Genomic DNA, 6,547 nt, shown 5'->3' on the forward strand with positions numbered 1-6,547 from the left:
CCTGTTCTTCTTGATTTCTCCCTCTATTTATTCCTTCCCTTAGCACTGTCCTGTGTCAGATTGTTGTTTGCCCTTCTCGTGTTTCCCTCGATCTCCCGGTCCTGTCCAGTCAGCCTTTTTCCTGTTGTATCTGAATCCCGGTCTACATCTTTGATTTTGCCTTTTTTTGCTACCAGGCCCGTTCCTGTTTAGTTTCATTCCTGCTGCTCGCCTGTCTCTTCTCTCCGCTTCAGCGATCCATTTTCCGGCCTCCTCCAGCCCCGCAGCGCTCACTCTTCCTCGCGGGTGTCGCGGCCCAGGAAACGCGACCCAGCGGTATCGCCCCCTGCCGGCGGTACCTATTATTACACTACAAGACTACAACACTACAAGAGAGGTAGAGTTTCTGTCTAATCAGGTGGCTGACCTCACTGCTCGCATACAGGACCTTCAGCTAGAAGCAGCACAAGAAGGCCGTTTTCCCCGTCATGAGCCCGAACCCCGCTGTAACAACCCACCCACCTATGACGGCGATCCCAACTCATGCCGGGCCTTCCTGTCCCAATGTTCGGTTGTGTTTGCACTTCAACCACGCACGTATGCAGCAGAAGAGACAAGAGTGGCCTTTGTTTTGACTCTTCTCACAGGCAGAGCCCGTGATTGGGGTACCTCTGTTTGGGAATCCAGATCTCCATGTTGTGCCTCTTTTGACGAACTCAGACAGGAGATGATGAGGCTTTTTGACAGGTCAGCCAGGGGACAGGAGGCTGCAGACCAGCTAGCACGACTTCGCCAGGGGAGTCGCTCTGTTACTGAATACGCAATCCAGTTCAAGACCCTGGTTGCCTCGTGCGACTGGAATGAGGGAGCTTCAGGGAGGGAGTTTCGTGCTGGCCTAGAAGAGGAGATCCAGGATGAACTGGCGACCCATGACTTGCCCCATGACTTCGATGACCTCATCAACCTGGCACTTCGCGTCGAGGTCCGTCTTCGCCGACGACACCGCCGAAGGATGGTCCATTCCTCAGCCACGATGGATGATCATAGTTCACTCACTGCCTCTGCTACTTTGTCTGACCCCGAACCCATGCAGGTGGGGCGCCTCCGCCTCACACCCCAGGAGAAACAGCAACGACTGGCTCGGGGCCTATGCCTCTACTGTGGCAAGCCTGGACATTTTGCAGCATCCTGTCCAGCAAAAGCCAAGGCTCACTAGTGAAACCGGGGATCCTGGTGAGCACTATCCCACTCTTCTATTCCCCCTCTTCCCGTACCCTACTTCCTGTGTCAGTCCAGTATGGGGACTCCTCTAACTGTTGTTCAGCCCTCATTGATTCTGGGGCGGAGGGCAATTTTTTGGACCGCTCTATGGCTGCTCAGTGGGGTATTCCTGCCATTCCTCTCCCTAAACCCATTCCTGCTCGGTGCCTAGATGGTACCCTGATTGCCACAGTCTCCCATACTTCCCCCAGTGTAAGTCTTATAGTTTCCGGCAATCACCGTGAGGTCACCACGTTGTACCTTTTAGATTCTCCCAGTGCTCCCATTCTTTTGGGTCACCCCTGGTTGGTGCAGCATGGTCCTCACGTGGATTGGTCCGGAAACTCTGTCTTGTCTTGGAGTCATTCCTGTCTTGAGTCTTGTCTTGGTCCTGCCCCGTTTCCTGGTTCTGTCTCTTCTGTGTTGCAGGTGGAGCCGGATGATCTGACCGGGGTTCCGGCGGAGTACCGTGATTTGTCCTTGGTGTTCAGTAAGTCCCGGGCCACCTCTCTGCCTCCACATCGACCCTACGATTGTGCCATAGAGCTCCTCCCAGGCACTTCTCCGCCAAAGGGTCGCTTATATTCCCTTTCCAGTCCAGAAAGAGAGGCTATGGACAAGTACATTAACGAATCCCTTAAGGCTGGCCTCATCCGCCCTTCCTCATCTCCTGCTGGTGCTGGGTTCTTCTTCGTTAAGAAGAGGGATGGCTCCCTTCGACCCTGTATTGATTATCAAGGGCTGAATGACATCACTGTTAAGAACAGGTACCCCTTGCCGCTTATGTCTTCAGCCTTTGAACTCCTGCAGGGAGCTAAGGTCTTCACCAAGCTTGACCTCCGTAATGCCTACCACCTCATTCGCATACGGGAGGGGGATGAGTGAAAGACAGCCTTCAACACACCCACGGGACACTGAATATCGGGTCCTTCCCTTTGGTCTGACCAATGCCCCGGCTGTCTTTCAGGCCCTGGTCAACGACGTGCTGAGAGACATGGTAAACCAGTTTGTCTTTGTGTACCTTGATGATATCTTAATATTCTCTCCATCTCTACAGGTACACACTCAGCATGTTCGCCAGGTGCTGCAACGACTACTAGAGAACCAGCTGTTTGTTAAGGCGGAGAAGTGCGTCTTCCATGCCGAGTCTGTGTCGTTCCTGGGGTTTGTGATTTCGGCGGGTGAGATCAAAGCTGACCCCTCTAAGGTAAGGGCTGTTGCCGAGTGGCCAACTCCTGACTTTCGTAAAGCATTGCAGCGGTTCCTGGGATTTGCCAACTTTTATCGGCGATTCATCCGGAACTTTGGTCTGATTGCTGCTCCTTTAACTGCGCTCACCTCTCCCAAGGTACTGTTTAGGTGGGGCGATAAGGCTCAGGAGGCCTTTGATAAATTAAAGTCCCGTTTTATCTCTGCTCCTGTCTTATCTGTTCCAGATCCTAAACGACAGTTCATAGTTGAGGTGGACGCTTCTGAGGTCGGAGTAGGCGCAGTCCTGTCACAACGATCTCCCCGGGATGGGAAAGTGCATCCTTGTGCTTTCTTCTCCCACCGCCTGACCCCCACAGAGCGAAACTATGACATTGGTAATCGGGAGTTGCTGGCAGTCAGATTGGCTTTGGGTGAGTGGCGCCACTGGTTAGAGGGTGCAGTTCAACCTTTTTTGGTCTGGACAGACCACAAGAACTTGCAATATCTAAGTTCAGCCAAAAGTCTTAGTGCAAGACAGGCTCGCTGGTCCCTCTTCTTCAGCCGGTTCAACTTTACGCTCTCGTACAGGCCTGGGTCTAAGAACATCAAACCTGACTCTCTCTCCCGCTTGTTCGAGATCCCAGAGAGGGAGGTTTCAAATGACACCATCTTGTCCAAGGGGGTAGTGGTGGCCTCTCTCTCCTGGGATATTGAGAGACAGATACAAGAGGCCTTGCGAGAGTGCAGAGTACCGAGAGGGGTCCCAGCGGGCAAGTTATTTGTTCCCACTGCTCTGCGCTCTCAGGTTGTCCAGTGGGGTCACTCATCCAGAATGGTCTGTCACCCAGGAGTTCGGAGATCACTGGCTGCCATCCGTCAGCGATTTTGGTGGCCATCCATGGCCAGGGATGTCAGGCAGTTCGTGGTAGCCTGCTCAGTTTGCGCCCAGAACAAGAGTTCCAATTCGCCTCCCACTGGTCAGCTTCACCCCCTACCCATTCCTTCCCGCCCTTGGTCACATTTAGCCCTTGACTTTGTCACTGGTTTGCCGGAATCGAGGGGTAACACCGTGATCCTTACGGTGGTGGACCGATTCTCCAAAGCGGCCCATTTCATTCCCCTCCCCAAGCTCCCCTCAGCCAAGGAGACAGCTCAAGTAGTGGTAGACCACGTATTCCGGATTCATGGTCTTCCGGTTAATGTGGTTTCCGATAGGGGTCCCCAGTTTGTCTCCCGGTTCTGGAGGGAATTTTGCCGACAGATCGGGGCCTCTACGAGTCTGTCGTCGGGATTCCATCCTCAGACCAATGGGCAGTCTGAGCGGGCAAACCAGGATTTGGAACGTGCTCTCCGCTGCCTGGCATCCCATAACCCTAGCTCCTGGTGCCAACAACTGTCCTGGGTAGAGTATGCCCATAATACTCTACCAGTTTCTACTACAGGTATGTCACCATTCCAATGTTCTGTTGGCTATCAACCACCTCTGTTCCCCTCACAGGAACCCGATGCTGCGGTCCCGTCTGCCTTGGCCTTTGTCCAACGATGTCGGCGCACCTGGAGAAGAGCTAGGGAGGCCTTGGCCCGGGCTAGTAGACGGACCAAAGCAGCGGCTGATCGTCATCGGACTCTGGCTCCTCACTATGTATGTGGTCAAAGGGTATGGCTCTCCACTAAGGACCTGCCTCTCAGGGTTGCTTCCCGCAAGTTGGCTCCCAGGTTCATTGGTCCATACCGGATCACAAAGGTGTTGAGTCCTGTGGCGGTTCGGCTCAAGCTTCCTCCTACGCTTGGTCGGGTACACCCAGTGTTTCATGTCTCTAGGGTTAAGCCTGTGTATTCCTCCCCTCTTGTTCCCTCTATTCCGACCCCTTCCCCCCACCCCCCCCCCCCACCCCCGTCTAGTGGATGGCTCTCCAGTCTATACTGTTAGGAGATTACTGGATGTCAGACGTAGGGGTCGTGGATTTCAATACCTAGTGGACTGGGAGGGCTATGGCCCGGAGGAGAGGAGTTGGATTCCGGCCAGGGATATTCTGGACAAGGGGCTGATCGCGGACTTCCGTTGGCGATGAGGTGAGCCCCCTCCTGCAGCGGTCAGTGGCGCCCGTAGGGAGGGGGGTACTGTCATGTCCTTGGTTTGATCATCTGGGCCACTGGGTGTTGTTGTTTTGTTTGTATTATCTATGTGCCTTTCCCTAGCATGTTTTGTTTTGATCCTCCGCCACATGCCTTCTGTTTACTCTCTAATTTCACGCCCATCCTCCTGTTTAAGCTATTACGTTATTAAGTTAATGTCACTCAACTGTTCTTCTTGATTTCTCCCTCTATTTATTCCTTCCCTTAGCGCTGTCCTGTGTCAGATTGTTGTTTGCCCTTCTCGTGTTTCCCTCGATCTCCCGGTCCTGTCCAGTCAGCCTTTTTCCTGTTGTATCTGAATCCCGGTCTACATCTTTGATTTTGCCTTTTTCTGCTACCAGGCCCGTTCCCATTTAGTTTCATTCCTGCTGCTCGCCTGTCTCTTCTCTCCGCTTCAGCGATCCATTTTCCGGCCTCCTCCAGCCCCGCAGCGCTCACTCTTCCTCGCGGGTGTCGCGGCCCAGGAAACGCGACCCAGCAGTATCGCCCCCCTGCCGGCGGTACCTATTATTACACCCTCTGGGAGAAGCCTGTCCTCTCTACGAAGAGGTTTTTGTTCCGTTTTTTTTGTTGGATTTTTCGGACATTTTTGTTACATTTTTTTCCCTTTTTTCTGACTTTAGTTTTCTAAGACTTTTTTCCTCTACCGAGAGTTTACGTTTAAGTTTTTTCCCTCTGGATGTTTTTGAGAATTCTCCATAGTGAAGCTATTGAACATCTTATTTTCCTCTTCGGAGCTGTTTTTGTTGAAGAACCTTTTTCCCATCTGAGTTTGTATTTTGCTTATATTTGAATAAACTGTGAAGGACCAACATTTGTGTCTTCTGTTTGCCTTGATCAGATCCCTGACAGCGGATGCCCTTCTAGCTCCAACCCATCACTGGGAAAACAAACAAAAGCATTTTGCAATCTCTTATTTGTTAAATTTGATGTTTAATTACTAATACCTCTATTAGTGTATACAAATTGAAATGTAGAATTTCTGTATTCATTCTAACATTTCCTTTGCATCTGTGTTCGTGATTTCCAACTGAGCACTGTGCTTATCAGTTGTTATGGAACAGGCAGATGGCAGCTCTTAGCTGACATCTAATGAGAGAGAAAGAGTTTTGAGCAATCTAGAACTGTTAATGCATGTTTACTCAATTTAAACATAACATTAACCTCAATAACATGATTTTATTGTAATATCTTTTTACTCAAGCCCGTCCTAAAACATAAAACATAGTTGACATGCATTTTCAAAGTAATGCTGTTACAGTCAACAATAGTTTTAGATCTTTCAGGGGTTAACTGCATCCATCAAAGAATTATTGAAACCCCCATTTATGTTACATATATATTATTAAAATATATATAAATCCAACCATGAAGCTGCTTGTTTGCACAGACTTACATGGCATATTTTTATTTAGACATGTCTCTGTTACTTTTACAGCCAAAACTCAGTCAAAAGTCATGGTGAGGGCTAAACCAAGATTACAGTGCAGTCACACAGAATCTCATCTTCTAAGACAAAACATAATGTTACTGTCAGTTTCTGTGCTTAGTTTTTGCTACTAACCCCTCAATATTTGGATTTTAGCTTTTCAATGACAACTAAATGCCAAAGGAATACTTTTTTTCTTAAAATCAGTTCTAAAATCATTTTAAACCCGAGAGCTTAGCTGAGCCATTTACTGCATTCTGCTCTCATCTATTTCTTTTTATATCAGAGTTCAACAAGAAATTGAGAGGGCAATCTCACCAACAGTGCTTGGCTTCTGCTTGATGAATCTGCAAACCATCCCAAGATGTTCAAACTGTCCAGACCGGTCCAATCCAGTTAGGGTCATATTTTTTTTCTCGGGATTGCTCCTGGTGCATCATTGATCAATCAACCTTGCCCTGATATTTCTAGATATCTTGTTTGACTTTTTTGGCCACTACTATCTAGTGGATATCAATTAAGATGTTATTTAAGAATTTATTTATTTAACTA

At 49.5% G+C, this 6,547-nt stretch overlaps 2 protein-coding genes across 1 annotated transcript in view; one reads left to right on the forward strand and one right to left on the reverse strand.

The window, feature by feature from the left end:
• The window catches only part of LOC137489786 (uncharacterized), a 284,916-nt gene that overhangs the window by 180,861 nt on the left and 97,508 nt on the right, over window positions 1-6,547 (forward strand). The window lies entirely within an intron of this gene.
• Window positions 1-6,547, reverse strand: part of LOC137489914 (uncharacterized) — a 171,963-nt gene that overhangs the window by 35,958 nt on the left and 129,458 nt on the right.

The sequence above is a fragment of the Danio rerio genome, chromosome 4 (assembly GCF_049306965.1).
Source record: "Danio rerio strain Tuebingen ecotype United States chromosome 4, GRCz12tu, whole genome shotgun sequence".
NCBI classification, from domain to species: domain Eukaryota; kingdom Metazoa; phylum Chordata; class Actinopteri; order Cypriniformes; family Danionidae; genus Danio; species Danio rerio.